Genomic DNA, 19,585 nt, shown 5'->3' on the forward strand with positions numbered 1-19,585 from the left:
TCATAAGCAAGATGCAGGCACAACTTGATTAATTATTAATAGGATTTGTTTTCAGGGAGCTGAATTATGATTAGAGCAAGCACTTGTTCACATCATACTCATTGTCTAACTTGGCATAAAATGCACCACAACCACTTGGTCACAAAACAGGGAAAAAATGGAAATTGCTTTTTCCTACATGTGCAGAGCTGTGGATTTCAGGATTGTTAATAACAGTCCTCTTGACCGGATAAGAAAGCAGAATATTGCACATCATACTTGAGAAACTTTGTACACTTCAAGACCAGGGAAGTAAGTACCTAAGAGAATTAATCAGTTAGAGGCTAGCTACTGTAATAGAAGCCTCCTTTAATGTTGTCAGGTTTTTGGATGCAAAGATGATGTGACTGCTGTAGTTATGGGAGTACATTTCCTTCAGCTGAAGGAACAGCTAGGCACAGGTTCTCCAGGTTTTAGTATGGCAGCTTTGATCCTTGTTTTTCATAAAATGATACAGTAAGTTAAAAGCCACTTTTGGAGGTTGTCTGATCCAAGTCCACGGCTTATTGAGATTATACTTGTTTTCCTAGGGTGCTTGGTCTTGGTGAGTGTGAGTTTAAGGAGACTTGCTTTTTATGTTTTCAGGGGTTGTTTGCTTTGGGTGGTTACAATGGGTTTCTGTTTTAGCAGAAAAAAAATAAATGCTCATGTTACCTTGGTGGATTCCAGAGTCCTCATCCCTATGGAATCCATATGCCTTCTATATAGCTTCAGAATTGAACAGTCTGATCTAGGTATACATGCTGCTGTCTGAGTTTCACAGAATCATAGAATCGACTGGGTTGGAAAAGACCTCAGAGATCGAGTCCAACCCTTGGTCCAACTCTAGTCCGTTTATTAGATCATGGCACTAAGTGCCATGTCCAATCTCAGTTTAAAAACCTCCAGGGACGGCGAGTCCACCACCTCCCTGGGCAGGCCATTCCAATGCCTGACCACTCTCTCTGTAAAGAATTTCTTTCTAATATCCAGCCTAAATTTCCCCTGGCAGAGTTTAAGCCCATGCCCCCTTGTCCTATTGCTAACTGCCTGGGAGAAGAGACCAATCCCCACCTGGCTATAACTTCCCTTCAGGTAGTTATAGAGAGTGATGAGGTCACCTCTAAGCCTCCTCTTCTCCAGACTAAACAACCCCAGCTCCCTCAGCCTCTCCCCATAGGTCTTATGCTCAAGTCCCTTCACCAGTCTTGTTGCTCTTCTCTGGACTCGCTCCAGCACTTCAATGTCTTTCCTGAACTGAGGGGCCCAGAACTGAACACAATACTCCAGGTGTGGCCTCACCAATGCAGAGTACAGGGGAAGGATCACTTCCCTTGTCCTGCTGACCACACTATTTTTGATACAGGACAGGATACCATTGGCCTTTTTGGCCACCTGGGCACACTGATGGCTCATGTTGAGCTTCCTGTCAATTAGTACCCCCAGGTCCCTTTCTGTCTGACTGCTCTCCAGCCACTCTGCGCCCAGCCTGTAGCGCTGCAGGGGGTTGTTGTGACCAAAGTGCAGCACCCGGCACTTGGCCTTATTGAACTTCATCCCATTGGAATCAGCCCATTTTTCCAGTCTGTCCAGATCCCTCTGCAGAGCCCTCCTGCCTTCCAGCAGGTCGACACTCCCTCCCAACTTGGTGTCATCAGCAAATTTGCTGATGATGGTCTCAGTCCCCTCATCTAAATCGTCAGTAAAGATGTTAAATAGTTTGTGTGAATAAAATATCTTTTGTCTTAAAAAACACAGCAAAAAAAAAATTAAATTGCAGAATTTGTGTCTAAGTAGACTGAAAACCTATATGGGAAGGGCTGTCAAGACCTGTGTTTTGGCATTCATCTGCCTGACAATGAAAATCTTCATTCACTTGGCTATTGACAGTTGTTTATTGAGACTATGGAGGTCTGTCTTACAATTTGTGGTGGGTTGACCTTGGCTGGACACCAGGTGGCCACTAAGCTGCTCTATCACTCCCCTCCTCAGCTGGACAGGGTAGAGGGGATGTAACAAAAGGCTGGTGGGTTGAGATAAGGACAGGGAGAGACCATTCACCAGGTACCATCATGGCCAATACAGACTCAACTCAGATAAACTGATCTAATTTATTCCCGGTTAAAATTAGAGTAGGGTAATGAGAAGAAAAAACAATTCTTAAGCACCTTCCCCTCACCCCTCCCTTCTTCCCAGGCTCAATTTCACTCACAATTTCCCTGTGTCCTCCTACCCTGAGTGGCGCAAGGGAACGGGGAACAGGGATTGTGGCCGGTTCATCACATATTGTCTCTGCCACTCCTTCCTCCTCAGGGGGATGACTCCTCGCACTCTTCCCCTGTTCTAGCATGGGGTCCCTCCCACAGGAGACAGTTCTTCATGAACTTCTCCAATGTGAGTCTTTCCCTTGGGCTGCAGCTCTTCATGAACTGCTGTAGTGTAGACCTTTTCCACAGGGTGCAGCATTTCAGGAACAGACTGCTCCAGTGTGGGTCCTCCACGGGGTCACAAGTCCTGCCAGCAAACCTGTTTCAATATGGGTTCCTCTCTCCATGAGGCCCACAGGTCCTGCCAGGAGCCTGCTCCAGTGTGGGCTACCTACAGGGTCACAGCCTCCTTTGGGCATCCCCTGCTGTGGTGTGGGGTCCTCCATGGGCTGCAGGTGGATCTCAGCTACACCGTGAACCTCCATGGGCTGCAGGGGGACATCTGGCCTCACCATGGGCTGCACCATGGGCTGGAGGGGAATCTCTGCTCGGCACCTGGAGCATCTCCTGCCCTCCTTCTTGACTGGCCTTGGTGTCTCCAGAGTTGTTTCTCTCACATATTCCCACTCCTTTCTCCAACTGCAATTGCACAGCAACTTTTTCCCCTTCTTAAATATGTTATCGCAGGGACACTGCCACCGTTTGTGATGGTTTTGTTGTTGGCCAGCAGTGGGTCTGTCTTGGAGCTGGCTGGCTTCAGTTCCATCGGACATGGGGGAAGCTTCTAGCACAGAATGTAATTTTAAGACTGTATACATGTATGTACTCCTACTCAGGCCTTTGAAGGCAACTGCAAGGCTGATGTGGCCCCTGGTGAAAATGAGTTTGACACCCCTGTTCTAGAAGCTTCTCACAGAAGGCACACCTGTAGCCCACCCGCTACCAAAACCTTGCCACATGATTTTTAAGATTCAATATAAATGGCAGCTTAATTTATTCTCATTAGGTTTTTAAATGTAAAAGGGTGTTGCTTGTATAGAATTTGGCCCGGAGTTTGGGTTTTTCATGCTAACAGGTAATATGGAAGGACCAGAGTGTACAAGCAGGCTTTCCAAGTCCTTGGACATAGCTGAGTGAAAAAACAACAGAGGCATTACTGCATTGCTTCATTCTTCTGCATATTGTATAAAGAAATGAAGCTGAAGTGTTGCTACTGTCAATGCAGAAAGTCATCAGATTTGTGAAATATGGTGTCAGTCAACAGATATTTCATTGACGATGTTCTTGTTTTAACAGTTTACATGTATGTGGTATAGAGGGTTGATGGACTGCAGCAAACATGAAGTGCAAAGTAGTGAGAACATTAGTGAATGTTTTTATAAGACATGTTGCCTCCAATTTGAAGTTATGAAATCTGTCTCCCTCAGTGTAGACTGCAAATGTTTTTACAGATAGAGTTGATGCTGGAGTATCAGCTGGATGGCTTATGTTGAAGAAGAACTGGAGCTGGATTTCTAGCCTCTGTCTCTTTTTCTTGAAAATAAATGTTTAAAAAATTGTCCCCAAAGCAGTTGTTTTCATTAACATTGAAATAAGTGTCGTACATACATAAGGAGGCCATTGGAAGTGCATTTGGACCCACTGTTGTGTCATCAGACTACTGTATAAGAAGCAAAACAGTGTCAAATGAATGTGTATATCTCACTAAGCTTTTCTACAGTTTATTAGTTTCCCTTCTTACAAGAAATACCCATAAATTACTTTTTTTTTTCTGTACCAGTTTACCTTTCTGCAATTGCAATTGGAAGTCTGTACTTAATTGTTTGCATTTCTACTTTTGTATTCTAATTTACACAGCAGTTGGTTTGCAATACATGAAGTCTTTTTAGAAGGCAAATGTGAGCAAGAAATTTCAAGTGCCTGGGTCCACATTTTTCAATCACATAAGATTTTTCAACCCACCAAAAAAAAAAAAATACCCAACCAACTCAAAGCACTCTAATGGTCAATCTTACCATTTACTACTTCCATTAGTACTAGCAGTGGTGAGGAAACAATTACAAATAAAGAAGCCTGATTTTGCATCTTCCTGTTAATGGTTTCATGCTCATGCTTGAACAGTAGACTGAACCTATCTTTTAATCTTATGTCATTATACACAATCAGTCTCTTATTTGTCCCTTGATTTAGCCTTGGTTTTGGTACATGTTTAAACCTACAGTTCACTCCTTTTTTACTTGAGAGAAAGCTGAGGCAGAATCTTATGAATGTATATAAGTACCTGAAAGAAGGGTGCAAAGGTGGCAGAGCAAGATTCTTTTCAGTGGTGCCCAGTGACAGGACAAGAGGGAATGGGCACAACCTGAAACACAGGAAGCTCCCTCTGAACATCAGGAAATACTTTTTCAATGTGAGGATGGTCAAGCACTGGCACAGGTTGCCCAGAGAGGTGGTGTAATCTACATCCTTGGAGATAAATCAGAGCCATCTGGACATGGTCCTGGGCTACTTGGCTGTAAGTGGCACTGCTTGAGCAGGGGGGTGGAGATGACCTCCAGAGGTCCTTTCCAACCTCAATTGGTCAGTAGTCTTGTGAAAATCAAGAGAGAGAGATCTCTTTAGGTTCTGACTTCTGTGCATCTTTTACGATGCTGCTTCCAGATTGTAAAAACACCCATGTTGATAACAACAGGCCATTTTCTGGTGTTTTCTCACAACGCTTAATGAAACCACTCTGAACTAATGGTAACAATCAGTTTAGCAGACTATAACACCAAACTAAATCCAGTATATTTTTTATTCTTATGAATAGATAGGATCTTTTCCAAATGAGTAAATATTTAACAAGCTGTTAACCAACTGGTTATTTTGGAGAACTACCAGTATGAGTGTTTTCATGTTCGTAACAGCTCTCACTTGATGGAAGAGTGAAGCTGATGTACCAGTGCTAAGACTGCTTCATACTTAAAATGTCTGTGTAAATGTAAGAGAATACAAACCTGAAATGTAAGAGAATGGAAGTATATTTTTTTTTTAATTGTCGTTGTAATAGTCAACTGGAATCGTGTTAGTGATAGCTTGGGGTTGTGTGCTTTTAAGGAATCTTCCTCCTACAGATGTTCTGTGCTCTACATATGAGTAAATAATAACCACTAGAGAAGACGATTTTTTTTTTAAGAGGAAGATAAGATTGCTGTGCATTTGGAGCTGTCACTTTCTTGAAAAGTGCTGTGGCTCAGATAATTCTTGGTGTTGCTGTCCATGCCAGTTGGCTCAAAGAGGCCTTTTCTATCGTTGGAAAAGACTGGAGATATAATGTCTTATACTTAAGTATTTCCAAGAAATATATCTAGATCCAGACCTTTGCTAAAAGCTATGCACAGTAGGTTATCTTGCCTTACACAGTCTAAAGGGAGTCTGTTTGATCAAAGGACACTATTTCATAAGAACTTACGATTTTGTATTTTTTGAAGCTGAAAAAGGAGGGGAGAAAACAAACAACAAAAAACAAAAAACAAACCCCTGTAATTCTGCAGGAAGTTGTTTAAATGTTATCAACTTTGAGAGTATAATTTTTTTGTTTCTAAGAAGAAACTGTGGTTTATTAGTGTGATGTCCTATGGTAGGGGTCACTTAGTTTCTACACCTGCAGAACATCTAATCATAATGCTGCAGCTGAGTCTTGAACTGAAGCTGCTGATTCCACCAAGAACAGCCTAAACTCACCACGTTTTTGGTGGTGGAGTGTGACCCTCAGCTTTGTGAAGCTAGAGATGAGTCAAGTCCACCTAGCACTAGCTATGACTGAAAAGGATCTTCAGCTGCTTGTTTTATGTTCTCTAGGATATATATATATATATATATATATATATATTTTAATTTCTAATATAATGCAGCCTAAAATACAGTTTCAAAAGTTCTCCCTAGGTTCCCACAAAACTCTGCCCTTTTTTTCAGGTGTATTTCCAGTGTGGCAGGTACGTTCCCTTCTCAGAGATGTGTCATGGAGAGCAGGGCACAGAACAAGGACTTTGTGCTGGATGAATTTGCCTTGCTTTTTCAGGATGGAATTTTACCAAACTGATCAGCTTTCAGGAATCCTTCATGTAGAAAGGGCCAGATTATTGGTATTAATGGCCTTTTATGCTAGATAGTATTGATATTTTAATCTGAGGCCTTAAGATACAGTGTTTTTCTTTCTGGTTTTGAAAGAACAACAAGCAATCAAAGGTAGAACACAAATGCCCAGCAAAGCTCTCAGGCTTTACTGCTATTTTAAGATAGCTTTGGCTTGCGTACTGGTAAGACCAGTGTGCATATTTGAAATTCTAGCCTCTACAATGAAAAGACAAGCCCTCGGATACAGCCAGTGGTTTTGGAGCATGCTTGTCCTTTGCAAGTTGAATGTTAAACAATAACTTAAGACTCTACTACACACTGGCTGTAGCTCTTGATGTCTTACACACTGGCTCCATTTTTTGACATAATTTTGGCAAGTGGAGGAACCTGGCAATCCTTCATGCTAGAGGCCTTAGCTCTAATAAAGCGCTTTAGTTATTAGCACAAGTAAATAGTTGTCCATTTGTGCTTCATTAATGCATATTAGTCATACAGTAAATACTGTCATGCTGGCAAGTTCCCCAGAATACTGAATACTTCTGCACAGTTCAGGAGGGGGTTTCTGACAAAGTGGTGTTGGCACCTTTCTTGAAGAAGTTCTTGAAGCTATTACTGTAGGAGAGTGACAGACCATTATTTCAGCTCACGTGGGTTTTTGTAAAACTGATGCTTCAGTGAAGGCAAAGTAGTGTTTTTGATGAATTTTATGCTGTTGCAGTAGGTCCTTCTCAAGTTTGCAGTTAACTTCTACAGTCTTTAGCCTCATCTGAGGCAGAGTGCTTTGGGCTGTCGGGAGTACAAATGAAGTGCCTGCTTTTCTGATAAAAATAACTAGATACTCTAGAATTCCATAAGATTGTCCAATATTGTAAAATCTTAACTAGATAATTGAAGAACCTAGCATATGCAACATTATAAGGAAATCAAAAGGCAGCACAATGATCCATGTAAGTGCTTTGGTTTCCTGAGAAGATGAGACCCTTAATATAAACAGTATAAAATTGTGAGCAGAAATGTCAAGTATGCTTTGTTCTTTGGAACACCCAACATAGATTTACAAATTGCTTTTTTGTCCTTCATGTGCCTGGCAATGACTTCCAGGAGAGCTTGCTCCATAGTCTTGCCAGAAACCAGGCAAGGCTGCCCAGCTTCTGGTTCCTCCTATTCTTGTCCTTGCCCATTTTGAAAATGAATGTGATTTTTGCCTCTGTGGTTGTCAGGGTCCTCCTCTGATCAGTGACATTTGTTTGAAGATAGGGGGGAGCAGCCTCAGGGTGGTATTGGCCAGCTTCGTTAGCATCTTCTAATGCATCCCATCTCATCCCAGGGACTTGGTCCAGCTAGCTTGTGTTGATCCATAACTGTCCTTCACTGTGAGAAATGATGCTGACAGTATGCTCAAAGACATGGGAAATATGAGGATGAACTTTCCTAGGAAAAATTGAGGCAAAGAAGTTGCTATCTTTTGCGTCCTTAGATGCTGGGTCCTGTGCACAACTGAGCACAAAATAGATTAATATTAGCCATCTTTTTGCCCTTGCTAACCTATAGAAGCTTTCCTTGTTGTTCTTGGAATCCTTTGTTTGCTCCAGCTCTTCTGCTTGGGCAGTATCTCCGCTGCCCCCCATGCCTGGAGTGTGAAAAGGCAGAGGAGGTCAGGAAAGAGCTGACACAAGCCTTTAAATGCACAAACTGTTTTACTGATTGTTTTACTGACTGTAAAGAGGCTGTGCTTGGCCTGGCAAGGGTAACATCTCCCTTGCCTGCCCGTGGGTTTTCTGTCTCTTCCACCCCCCTGGCAGGGACATGAGCTGTTCAGCGTTTCCTGGAGTGGTTGTGTGCAGGCTGATGGAGAACAGTGCCTGGGGGAGCTTGGGAGGAGACATCTTGACCCTTCTGGAAGGAGACCACTGCCTTTTTCTGGAGGACATCTTGGCAATGATGATGTCAGGAGGCAATGACTGTACCTGTGGCTGGTCTGCCTCCATGGGCTTTTTCCCACAGTCCTGTGAGCTCTTGTCCTGTTCCACCTCTGCATATCCTTCTTCTTCCAGAGCATCTCTCCTGGGGTCATCCTTCCTTGACTAGCAAGGAAGCAAGAACTCCTTGGCAAGCCAGGAGTGGTTGCCATGATCACACCATCATGACCTCACCTGTTGGAAAGATTTCTGCAGGATCATTTCTCTAGGATCCTGTGTACATAAACGTTCCTCCATGTTTCATGTGTTATTTTTACTTGTTGGATCACTTCAGTTACTTGATGTGTTAGATCACTTTAATGTTGCAGATACCCATTTATTAATGCAGCTTATAGCATGTTTACCTGCCCACACATGCACACTGAATGTATGTTAATTTTTTGTTCTTTTAAATGCATGACAGACCCAGAATTTTTCAACCCAAATATTAATGTCAACATTTGAGGCAATCACCATCAGGCTTCTGTAGCTGGAGGCACTTGTAGAGCCTATTTTTTAAGGCACTTGTAGAGCCTATTAAGACTTCAGCGTACCCATTTCTCTACTTCTGACCATACAGAAGTATAGGGCAGCATGTTGTAAGTTTAATGGGAAAAATACCTTCCTACATATGTGCTGATGAAATTTCTGCATGAAATATAGATATATATATTTTTTTTTTAATTTTTTTTTTTTTATGACATGAGCAAGTGGTTAACCAAATGTGCTAAAGATGTTCTGAAAAAGGCATCTCTTGCAATCTTGTTTTTTCTGGAGTCCATTATGTCCTCAAAATGATGACAAACTGCTGGCTGTTGAACATTAATTGGTTGGATGGTTTAGTCGCAAACCATAGCTGCTATGCTGGATGAGAGCAGATCGGAAAAATAGTTTTCCGACAGCGTATCTTTTAGAGCGTGACTTGCCCTGCAGATTAAAATAAACCCAAACCCACAAGACCAGAGCCTTCTTATCAACTGTCCCACTGGCCATCTCCTGCAACAGGGATGTTAATACAATAACGTGTGTTATTAGAATGCAAGATTGCACATGTGCTGTCAGTTTTGTGGTGGTGTAATAATGAACTCCCAGGTAACTTGCCACAGTTAATTTTCTTGTTTTAACTAGATATGTAATGGTCTTCATTTCAACTGTATCCAGAAAGTGGCTTGTTCCTCTCACCCACAGCTTGCTTCTAAAGCTTAGTTCAAAGTTTTGTTTTTTTTTTTTTTGATCTCTGCTTTGACTTTAATCTCAGTAGGAGTCTTTTCCACTACCTTTATTCCATAGATCTGCATTTTTGTGTTCGAAAGAATGGCTCAACACTAAAGGAAGCAGTATAATAAATACTGATTGTGCTGCAAAAGCCCCTGAGCCCCGGAGTTAATCGCCGTCTCAGTAGACACATGGTAGCTGCCCATGCACAAGATCCTAGCCCCTTGGACAAATAACTTTTTTTTTCTTCTCTCATCTTAGCAGTGGTTTCAAGGAAGAGAAAAGAAGAAAAAGAAAGGCGTTTCAAAGTCACTTTAATACTGATTTAACAGCAGCTCATCTGATTGCTTCCTATTTCCTTGGAGCAAACAGTAGAAAACCATTTGCAGAAATGTTCTTGTAGTTCATAGCTGTAGTGTTTCAGCATTGCTGAAGCCAACACGATCAATTGTTGCACACATGGCAGTATTATAACTAGGATTTCTTGAACTTTTCTTCTGGCTAACCAGCTTTGCAATTTCTGAAATCTCTCTCTGTTTGGAGACCCTGTACCTGGGCAGGTCTTGTTTGGGTTGGTTTGCTTGTTTCATTTCATATGCTGCCTGGGTAATTTTTGGCATGCTGCACCTTCCTCCAGTAACATACTGGTAGTTTTGAAAGCTTTTTGATCTGTTGAGGCCTTCACATAGCCCAGTATTCAGAGGATTTGTGCAGAATTAAGGCAGCTGCTGCCACTGACCATGTTGGAGCATTGCGATGTATGTTCTGATGTGTTGTGGGTAACTTTCTTGGATGTGTCTAGCAGGCATTAGCAAGAAGTGGGGAGAAGGTATACAAAATAAGTGGTCTCTTGACACACTTATGCTGTGAACAACTAGTTATAAAACAAAAGCAAAACCTTCGAAGCATGGAGAGGGGATTGACATGCTTACTTTTAGCAAGCAGGTTTTTTTCTGAGTGCCGGTTTGGGCAAAAGATTTACACTTTATATTGGGTTTTCCTGGGGGAGCTTGAAACATGTAACCTGTTACTATTTAAATGCAAATTACTGAGTTTTTGTGAATTTTCTTCATTTTGAGAATGTTAAGTCAAAAATATTTTCTGATAAAGCCATCTTTCTGCTGGGTAACTGGTAGAGCTATCTCTTGTTAGCTTGCTTTCCTCAAGGAGGACAGAACATGGCAGCCAATACATGAATATATATATATATAGAAATGTATTTAGTAATACTCGAACAAGCGTAGCAATTAAGCACATTTCATGTTGTACCTAGATTTCTGAAAATCAGAGGGAGATCGGTAAAGTACCCAGAGCACTGAGAGAAGTTCTCAGGCTAAAAGTACCTTTGAGCTGCTTGGGTTTTACTATAGTCACACTAATTACTACTTTTTAAAAAAATTCTAATAAGTACCCTGAAGATGAAGAAAATACTGCAATTTTCTTGCATTTTGAGAAATGGGGATAAGACAGTGGTGCACTGAAATATCCAGGACAATCCCTGTTCTTAGCCTTAGCTTAATTTTTATTTTGTGTTCTTTCCAACTGCTGTGAATTGACAATTTGTACGTAGGCAGCACTGCAGCATAATTTGTATTAGAAATATTGTCCCACTATTTCTAGCACTTGGGAGCAGTGGCTTTATGTATGATCTCTAACAGAGCATCACTGACAACGAATTCTTGTTGTTTTTCCTAGACAAACAAACAAACAAATTGGTGCATCAATGTGAAAGGTGTGGTGATGTGACTGTCTTAAAACTGCTGGTCAAATGAGGTTCAAACCTGATTAAATGCAGAAATACAGGGACCTTGTTTTATTGGCAATTGTTGGTAGTTGTGTGGGGGTTTTTTTTGGGTGTGAGGTTTTTTGTGTGTGTGTTGTTTTTTTTTTTTTTTCCCCAAGGGCTTGCAAAGTAACCTATTACTGCAACGTAGGCAGTATAAAAGAACTATTTAAGTACCCTTATATTGTAAACTATTTCTTGCACTCCATTTTCTTTGCGTAAATTACGTTACTGATCTGCTCTGAGAGTGTGGAACATTGCTGTTTGGTTAGAGGAGAGCATAGCTGTCTGTTCCAATACAAGATCTGATGCTGGGTTGTTAATAATGAAAAGGCATGATTGTTGTGCTTCAGAGATGTGTTTGTGATTTCTGTGGGTTGGTTTGTTTGTTTAATAGGTTATGGAGCTGTCATCTGAGGTGTATAAATCTTTACCCCATATCTGAGATTCTGAAGTATAATATTTTTGGTAAGGCTTGCTGTTCTGGAGATGTGTAAGGAGTTAGTTCTGTATCTAACTGGAAGCAACTCACCTAAAGTACAAATGTCCTTGTCTGAGGGTGGGCAGCTAGTTCTGGGGCAGATTGTACCATGTAGCAGGTAGACAGTTCTTTATCTAAGCAGAAAGCTGTGTAGTCAAGATAATCAGAATCACAAGTTTGATGAGATGGGACAGCCATTTCTAGGCCTAGTTAATTACTTATCTAGTGCTAAGGATCACTCTTCAGGGAAGGAGGGGAGCACACCCTAAATTGCAGTGATTTGGATAATAGGGAGATAAGGTCCGTATTGCTGATAGTTGAAGCAAGTAGGGATAGCAAAGTATTATTGTATATGAAGTTGTGCAACGTGACACTTGAAATTAATCAGGTTTCCAGTTTGAAGTGAATTTTAATGGTCTGTGTGAGCACAGTGGCTCTTGCCTCACAGGAGGCTGATCATTTTATCAGCTCTGTGGAGGGCTGCGAACAATTATCCTCACATATTGGCCTGTTCGAACCCTCAGTTTGAACCTGAAGCATGAAGACGACAGAAGGGGATAGCAGTGTTGCCTTTAAGAAAGCAGACTCACTTTCAGATTGGATAAATTGCTTTACTCTGTGTTTCACGCTACTTTCATTCCTTTGTTACAGTTTCATGTAATTCATGTAAATCTGGTTGGGGTTACTACTTCCCAAAGCAGAAAGGTTTGAATATCTATTCTTAAAGAGAGTGTATTTATATGCATATAGTACTTCTTCCTTCTCTACACTCTGCCTGGGCAGGAAACACACATATGTTGCTGCAGTGGCAGATCCCGGAGTCCATTCGGCTCATCCTTTTAAGCATTGAGCCTTCCAAGGTTAATGCAGGGCATCCTTAGCCTGCGCTGGGACAGGCTGTACAAGAAAGTTCACAGAACGTCTCCCTTCCACTTGGTGCAAGGGTGCTGTCAAAACCTGACCCCCGAAGCCAATGTTCCTGGAAGCAGCTGGCCGGCAGCGCTGCTATAACCTGAGCTCTAGTAGATTCAATGCCAAGTAGAACAGATGAGCTACCTTGTATTTCACAGGTCTGAGCATGGGAAGGCCAGCGGGTTGGAAAGGATCAAATATCCTGTACCTTCTTGTTGCATGTTACGACTTCCCCCAAAAGAACATGTGAAGATTTTTATTTTTTCTTTTTTTTTTTTTTAATGTAAGCTAAAAAGGTAATTTTGAAGACATTACAGGTGTGTTAGCAGGTGTGTGACATACTGAAATTTTCCACAGCACCTGGGTACAGATATTCTCATTATGTTTCTTTTCATCTTTCTGATGAGGAAGGAATATAGTCTGACAATGTACTCCAGAAACTTGGACAAAACATAGAAAGTGACCCTGGTAAAAATTCTTGAATAAGGTAAGAGCAACAACTCATATGGGTTGCATTACTCCCTTAGATTGCATGAGCATCATCCACTATAGTAGTTAACACATATGGATCATTAAGTTCATTGAAGCCTTGCTGTGCTTTTAGCTCAATTTAATTGGTGAAATGTGTGTTATGTATCAATTCTTCGATAAGAGAATGATGCAAAATTTCACTGAAAAGCCTTTTTAAAAAGAAAAGGAATCTGACATATTACTGTAGTTTATACTTTATCAGAGTAACAAAACTCTATTTTTTTTCTGTTGAATTCCTATTGGTAAATACAATTCTCTCTCATAGAAAAGATATTTTTCAGAGACTTCATTGGTGAAGTTGGTATTGACCAAAACCAAAGAGCTTGGAACATGCAATAAATTAGGGTTTTGGTAGCTTTGTCAGTGGCAGTCCCTTGCCAGTGAGAGTGATTTGCTTTGGAGGTAAGGCTAACTGAAAATTAAGTACAAGCTAAAGATACATTATCAGGATCTATGGGGACCAGCAGAAGAAACAGAATTTCTACAGAAGCATATAATTTTCTACTGTGAAGAATTTCCTAATATAAACTTCATTTATTTAATGGTGTTTTGTTAGAAATGAAAAGGAACTGAGTTTATGGTTCTAAAAAAGAATCAAAAAGGCATTTTATCAGGAAGTAACTGTTTCATTTTTGTAAGTGCTTGCTAGCTGAAGACAGCTCCAAGAAGTGATTGCTTTCACCAAGAGCCTTGTGCACTTGTTCTTTTCTGTATTTCAAGACTTTATTTTAGCTGTAAACCATGTAAACTGTCTCTAACAGCCACGGTGGTTTTAGTCTTATTAAAAATAGAACAAAGGCTTTAGCATTTCTGAGCCTGTCAGTTGGATTCCCTCCCTACTAGCTGATTAAAAGACAGCAACCTTGATGGCATTGAATTTTTTTGTACCATAATAGGTGGCAGTCTGGTCCAAAAAGTGCACAGTGTGGTAATATACTGTCCATTTTCTCTGTGCAGAGTACTGGTAGACAGCTGAATTCTTGCAAACGCGGTTTATACTAAGAGAGGACTGCATCTCATGAGAGACATTTAATTTGATGTAGTTCTTGCCAAATTCTGGTGCAGTAGTGTTGAAAACCGTGATAATGCCAATTTTGCAAAGACCAGCCTAGAGAAGCTGAATCTGTAAAGCTGGCGTCTATGCGTGCTGTAGAAGTGCATTGCTGAAGCTGTCAGCTAGCATGGTATGTTCCCTCCTGCCTTACCAGAGAAAAGCCTTTTATGAATAAACTGCTGCTACCAGATACTGTTGGAGGTTGCTAATTGTGGTCCCGCTCTTGCCAGAGTAATTTCTTATTTCTTTTTTCCTTGGGGTGGCTGACGAGATACTTTGTTTTTGGAAAAGGAAAAAAATGGCTAGTAGGTAACAGTTTTCCATGTGAAACCAAACTGCTCTGATAGCAGTTGCAGTGCAGGTATGACAAGTCCTGTAACTGGTAATCCTTAAAATAAATCTGAAACACCTTTATAAAAATAAATTTCTGGCTCAGCTTTAGCAGTATACTGTATAAATGTGAGAGTCTGTGAATTTATAAAGCTTTTTGTTGGTGTTGGAGAAGAAACCACTGATTTAGAACATGTACACTGCAGGGTTTTGGTGCTGACAACAGGGTCCAACCCCCCATTTTTTTGCTGAATTGAAGGACTTTCTGGTCAGTGGGTTATTGAAACCCAGACAGGGGTCTGGAGGGAGTTCCTCCAAGGTCAGACTGGCAACCCTTTCTGCCTTCCCCTGCATCATGGGATGTAATATAATTCCTGTGATTCATTTAACGGATTTCCCAGCCACCGCAGAGACACAGACCGTGGACCCAGGTCTGTCTGTCTGTCAGTCTAATTTTCCTTCTTTATTTGCTAATTCCTGTTAATGTTATGTTTCTTGTAGCTATTGTATATGTTGTGTGGTGTGCTGGTAAGTCTGCGGAGGGTGGTATGGATGTGTGGGTAGAAATAGGTCTGTGCACCCTGCCAGGTTATCGCATGATTTTGCTGATTTGCAGCAGCGAGGATCGGAGGTGCCGCGGTGTCTTGGGAGGAATGTGCTGCTGCCTTTGCTGCTCCCGTAATCCCAAGCTGGGCTTGTTTGCTCCTGGTCTCCAGGATTATCGCGCGCAGTCTTGACAGCCAGTACTGTAAAATCAGGATTCGTGCCGTTAGTGGCTTTTTTGCTTCAGGAGAGAGAGCGGGACTCCTGACAAAGCTAAGTGGCTTTATTTTAAGCCCTTGTTTGTACAAGCTCTCTTAGCAATGGGAATGCTAAAATTCTAGGGTCACGGTTACTCTGTTGACTTACTGAGCCTTTCACTTGGCTCTCACCTAGTCAAATGACTATAGTTAAGAGGCAGGAAACCTAGTTACAGGTCTTTAATTATGTAATATGCGTGTTGTCTGAGAATGCGCTTTAAAGTTTTTTGCCTGGTGTGCAAAGCCTGTTTCTTTTTCTTTATTTCTGTGACATGTTAAGCACTGGCCCAGGGAAGATGTGATTGGAGCTCTAGGAGAAGACAGTGAAAAATATGAACTGTGTTTGAGTAAACGTGATATTATTTGCAAAGCAGTGACTTTAGGCAAACCCAAGAGCCTTGCTCTTCCTTCGTGACTGTACTTGGGACAAATTTCCTCAAGCTCTGGGGTGTCAGCAGGCTGAAAATATGTTGTATCAAAGAAATATCTGGTAGGGGACTGTGCTGCTGGTTTTTAGCCACTAGAAAGCCCAGTGACTTAAGGAGCATCATGTGCATTACTACCTGATCTAGACTGTGGAGTTTGGATTGGAGCTTGAACATTAGTCTGGATCCGTCAGGTGGAGTTCTTTCTGTAACAGCCTATGTGTTTGCATTCACAGGGCTAAGAGTCAAATTGAGTGACAGAACAGAGACTCTGTGGATGGCTGCACATACCAGTAACTTATAGGAAAGTTTGTTAAGGTGAATAGCTGGCCACTCAGCATTTAATCATAACTGAGTCTATTTTCCTCTTTGTACATTTGATGCTTTAAGTAAACCAAAGCTGCAAAATTATGGCATAAACAAGAAGCATCGCTTTGAAAACAATGCAGAAATTTACTTTACATACATGCAAATAGTCTTTTGTTTGGGAAGTGAAGAATCATATGAAGTGGTCCTCAGAAGAAGTGTGGCTTTATCTGTTTGTTGCCTAAGGAAAATCCAGAAGCATGTTAAGAATCACAGTACTGGGTCAGGTAAAGAAGTGTTCATCTAGTTCTGTATCCTTTGTGTAAGAGTAACAAGTTGCAGATACAAAGAGAAAGCGTAATTTCTGGAAGTACTCGCTTTCTGCTTCAGGAGCATAGAGCTGTGTCCACTGTTTCACAGCCCTTGGGGAACACCATCTTCAGTGAATTTTAACAACTGTGTTTTTCTGGAAACCCCTTATACTTGAACACTTCACAATAATTTCCTCAGTCTATGCTAGCAGAAGGTACTTCATTTTGGTTTACACGTTGCCTGAACAGAGGAAAGCTAAGGTGGTTCAAGTAATGACCTGGCTAATTTTATGCTTGACTTGTTTCAAGACATTTACCTCGGTGTAGCCCTGCCAGGTAGGCAGCGAGCTCCTGGGGCGGCAGGAGTGCCTCTGTGCAAATCGAGGTGTATCTGCCTTGATGTTCTCCTAAACCGCAGTGGGACCCGTCAGCACGTCTGACTTGACTCACTGTTGTGCTGGATGGTGTACAAACATCAGAAGTATGTCATGATCTTAATTTGTCGCCGTGGGACTGCTGGCATGAGTATGCATGACTCTTGCTCAATTGAACCTTTTGTTAAGGGGCACGGCTGTGTGGGTTTGTAGACAGCTACAGTAAATGCAAAACCGGGGACTGTTGTCTTGGTGGTCTGGACGTCCTTGGTCTGGCCATGCTCCCAGGAGCTTCCGAGAAGCTGTGCTGCTACTCGTAGCCTTCCTTCATCACATATACATCCAGTGACTGCTCAAATTGGAAAAAGTTGAAGCCTTCAGTAAAAGGGGATTTCCAGACCTCTACAGAAAGCTGCTCTGTCTCTGCTAATGTCAGGTCCCTTTCTTTACAAAGAAAGAGTCAGAGGGGAAGTATATATGAGAGCTTGTTGTCTGTACTTTTGTATCTGCTTTTCTAAGCCCTATTTACCTGTAAGACTATCGTAAATGACTGTCTGGATAACCTGTCCTGAAAAAAACAAGATGAGAGAAGAACAGAGCAGTGGCAACACACTGGTCAGACTAATAATGTCTTGTCCTCTTCTGAGCTGACCTGCAGGTGGGAACAGTAGCACTTGGAGCTATAGAAGTGATTAAAGAGCACACGTGCAGACAGCAGAGCTGCTATAGTATATGGCTGTCTGATTCTCTGATTAAAACACCAGATTTAATGTTTTCTTTGATAACTGAAATGCTTATCATGCTAGCACAAACAGGAGCAAACATCGTATGTCATAGTAGAAGGAGTGCAACTTGAAAGGCTTGGTTATATATTGAAAAATAAATCCAGATTGTCCTGGTTACTGATACATAGAGATAATACTGCCTATGAGTGGACTTTGGCTCTTAATGCAATGGAAGCATGTCACATTTTGCATCATGCAATGTAGGTTTACAAAAGGACACTGAAATCTAACCTGTAATGATGGTGTGTTGGGCTATATGAAATGCTGTTGCTTTAAAAGACTCTGGAAAAAAAAATAAACCCTGCTTCAGATCCTTGTAGCACTCTTGCTAGTCACTCAGTTAAATCATCCTTGGTCACAGATGCTGACTGCCAGAGAAAATAGTACATGCAAACAAGTCAGCGAGGGCTAATGCTCAGCTAGCTTCTAAAAATACTACAATAGCTGGACGGTACAGTAAGTTAAGTAACATGCTTTAATTTCATATTGAGAGCATTTATTGGAAGAGGAGGGAGAGCTGGGGATTAAAACACGGAGCAAACACATGACTTACCAGGAGCTTGGTTTCAGCAGCAGTGAGGGGGACGGTGATGGACCAAAGCAGGTGCCCACCTTGCTGAGGGCCTTGGCCATGGCCCCAAGTGGGGCCCAAAAATGAGGCCACTGGCATGGAGCAATTGTATAATTCCTCCTCCCCCCCCCCTTTCTTCTTTTAACCTTGTTCCAGTGCCTGTCTGATCTGTGCTGCAGCTGGCCAGGTGCCACTGTTTGTGCACAACGGACACAAACAGATTCTGGAGGGTCATGTGAAACTACCCTGAGCTCTTTAAATAACACCGCCCTTACCTTTTCTTCTCTGCTACCTGCATTGCTTTAACAGGTGTGGCTTTGTTTATGCACGTCTGTCGCTTCACTTTAGCACTTGGGTTGTGCTGGCCCTCGGTGGCCGGAGGAAACCTCTGGTTCTACAGTCTGCTCAAGCTGCAGAACTCATGGACCTTCTGGGCAGGGGTTTGCATCTAACAAAATGAGCAGGGGCATCAGCTTTGTAAAGGCAGCACTGGCAATCATTAGTCAATGAAACCTCTGCTTCTGAAAACTTTGATATTATCTCACTGTGACTTTGGCATAAGCTTTGTGAATAAGACCTGTGGTTCTCAGCATCTTCTGGTACAGCTGTGAGGTGGTTCCAGAGAGGATTAATCCTATTCCTGTAAATTATTGGCAATGGCTAGTTAAAAAAAAAAAAAAAAAATCTGTTTTCATTGAAGAGTTACGGACTTGCAGCCACCTCTAAGCCTGAAATAGGGTCTTCTGAGTTAAGTGTTTGTGTGTTACTGCTGTGGGAAACCCAAAGGTAAAAAGATGCATCTTGGCCATCCTGTCCTGTATTTCTACGTAGTATTGCATGAATCCAGCCTTCCACTAGGGGCTTTTATGTCTTGTGACAACTGGAAACACATTTAGGTGTGTAACAAATAGCCTATAACTGGTTCTCGTGTTCAGCCTTCTGTTTATTTTGGGATGCCCTGTTACCCTTCCCAGCGGAGAGGCAATAAGCAACTGCATCCACACATTGGATATCCGGACTTGTTCCTGGGAAGTGGCACTAAGGCTACTGAACTGCGTCAGTGGAGTTTTATCTACCCGATATAAATATGTGATGTTGAATTGCATGGGAGGAAACGCGCAAGGAAAGCTCTGTGCTAGGATGAAGGATGTTCTGCTGCTGTGTTCTTCATCTCTGCGATGTTCACCTCTCAACCTTTGTACTAGGTTTGAAATAACTAAAGAACAATTGACTTTGGCTTTAAGTTCTGACTGCAACTTTTTCTAGATAAGCATCTTCTCCCTACTGTTGTCCTTGAAGCCTTTGAAAGAATTATGCTAAACTTTCTGAGGAGCAGACTCTTAATTTAGTATGTGCTTTCTGCTTCCTGCAGTGGCCTTCTTGTGCTGGAAGTCCCTGAAATTTA

At 41.8% G+C, this 19,585-nt stretch overlaps 1 protein-coding gene across 13 annotated transcripts in view; it reads left to right on the forward strand.

The window, feature by feature from the left end:
• GRB10 (growth factor receptor bound protein 10) overlaps positions 1 to 19,585 on the forward strand; it is a 147,919-nt gene that overhangs the window by 39,401 nt on the left and 88,933 nt on the right. Inside the window, exon 1 of one of the 13 annotated variants that reach the window (XM_082047049.1) lies at positions 15,019 to 15,039. The exons of 10 other annotated variants lie outside the window; for them this stretch is intronic. The gene's annotated coding sequence lies outside the window, so the exon portion shown is untranslated. Of the gene's footprint in view, positions 1 to 15,018; positions 15,052 to 19,366; positions 19,386 to 19,585 lie in introns of those variants that run through there. 2 more of the 13 variants (XM_082047048.1, XM_082047046.1) reach the window with 2 other exon arrangements.

The sequence above is a fragment of the Streptopelia decaocto genome, assembly GCF_964273445.1.
Source record: "Streptopelia decaocto genome assembly, chromosome: 2".
NCBI classification, from domain to species: Eukaryota; Metazoa; Chordata; class Aves; order Columbiformes; family Columbidae; genus Streptopelia; species Streptopelia decaocto.